Source organism: Melopsittacus undulatus, chromosome 22, assembly GCF_012275295.1.
Source record: "Melopsittacus undulatus isolate bMelUnd1 chromosome 22, bMelUnd1.mat.Z, whole genome shotgun sequence".
NCBI classification, from domain to species: domain Eukaryota; kingdom Metazoa; phylum Chordata; class Aves; order Psittaciformes; family Psittaculidae; genus Melopsittacus; species Melopsittacus undulatus.
In genome coordinates this window covers 1,104,567-1,106,621 of record NC_047548.1, presented here as the reverse complement: position 1 = coordinate 1,106,621, position 2,055 = coordinate 1,104,567, and positions in this window count along the sequence as shown.

Genomic DNA, 2,055 nt, shown 5'->3' with positions numbered 1-2,055 from the left:
ATGGTGCAGGAAGGGCAGAGCCAAAGCCTGCAGGTAGCCCCACAGGGAAGGGGTTCCCTTGGCAAGAACAGCCTCAGCACTACTCATCTGTAGGAAATGAAAGAGCCACCAAGCACAAACTTGATCCTCAGGGGAAGATCCCCATAAGGAAGGAATGAAATAACACTGTCCTCCTGCGGCAGCAGGCAAAGCTGTGGAGCCTACATGGAGAACAGTGGACTGAGCTGAAGGGGTTGGTGTGTTGAGAGGAGGGAGTGATGGCCTGAGGCTCAGAGCTGTCAGTGCTGCCTATTAACAGGGAACACAGACCCCTCTGGGAGGCAAGTCAAAAGACAGCACAGACTTTTCAAGAGAGCTTTGGTTCACAGCCTGATGACCAAAGCTGCCAGACAAGCAAGAAGGAGAAGCAGAAGCAAATGATCTCCTTGCAGCTGTGTATGTCAGCACACTCGGGGTTGGCTTTCCAAAACTGCTGCTGATTTAGGGGCAGATGAAGCACCCATCACCTCTGCCTGGACACAGCAGATCTACCTTACCCCAGCACTACAGTACCTGCAGAGAAGAGGGAGAAGAGTGGTGTTCTTTATTGAAATGACTCGTGGTGGTAACCTGACATGAGCAGAGGGGATTCCACAAAAGAAGGGCTCTGAACATGAAAGCAATGCACACCCCATACCTCTGGTCTGGATGCAGAAGCTGATCTTGCTTTCAGAGGGGTGTGTGATGCAGTAGCCACAGAACTCCACATCAGGGCTGCAGGAGGGTGGGGGGAGAAGAGAGCAGTGAAACCCAGGCCAATCCACAGCAAATCTCAGGGAAGTCAGAGGCTTGGGCCACCTCAGACCTGCTGGGGCTCAGGACATCTCTAATATGACTGAGGGTCTTATAGGAGGGATGTGTTCAAAGGACACCCCCTCTAACCTTATTCACACCCTTCCATCTCTCTTTGAGCTGCAGAACGCTCCTCTTTTTCTTGTCCTGATGATCTATCAGAGAATTCCCATGGCATTTGCAGTGCGACTGTCATTTGAGATGATGCATTGAACTTCCTGCTGGAATTCTTCTGAGCCTTCCCAGTGAGTCTTCACAAACCCCCAGTGCCTCCCAGTTCAATAAAATCAGAATGAAGCCATTTTAATGGGGGCAGCAGGATTATTAATTTCCAGCATCAATTCCTGCATCTTGATGCAACCATTACAGATGATCAATTTGCTTAATACTGGCTGTTCCTGCCCTCTTTTCTGACAGCACTTGCCCCAGAAGGTGACATAGATACAGCCTGACCACCTGTACTTACAGTGTTGCACATTGTCTTACCCAGAGCCACATAAGACATTCAGAAGTCTGTCACATGTCTGTCATTCCATTTCCTCTGTACTAACCATAAGAGCAGTGAGGGTTGCCTGTTCCTTACGGGATGGGGAGATGGGAGCATGAGCTGTAAGCCAGCCAATAGGGCAGAGAACTCACTGGCCAGCCCTGTCCCACAGCACCCAAGCAAGGGAGTAAGGTGGGTGCAAAGGTGGTAGCCAGGGCCAGCCAAGGGTCCAGGTCACCACACAGGCTTGTGGGGTGAAAGAGGTCCGAGGCCAGGCCAGGAGGACAATCTGCAGGTCAGGTGAGGGTAAAGAGGGTCAGACAAAACCTATGACCACCAAGCAGATGTACAATGTACAACAATGAGGAGAGGCTGATGTTGGGTCAGGAGGTCAGTCCATGGCTCAGCATCCAACAGCTCAGGACAGGCTGAGCTGAAGACCCACATTGATACAACAGAGCTCAGGAGGGACTGAAAGCCCTGAGCTGAGCAGCTCCTGAGCCTGGGGGCAGGGTGTGTGTGGAGGCTCATCAAGGCCTATTAGCGCTCTCAGGGCTAACAGCACAAGGAGAAAGTGAATCCTGTTAAGGGAGGGGGTAGGTACCAGCTACCTACTATACTAATACTGCCTCTGGCACCAGCTCTGATATTCATACTCCAACAGGCATGCACAGAGGGAGTTTTGCCTTGTTTCAGCAGCAACTGAGACGCAACTTAGTGAGAAGAAGGGCAGAAGA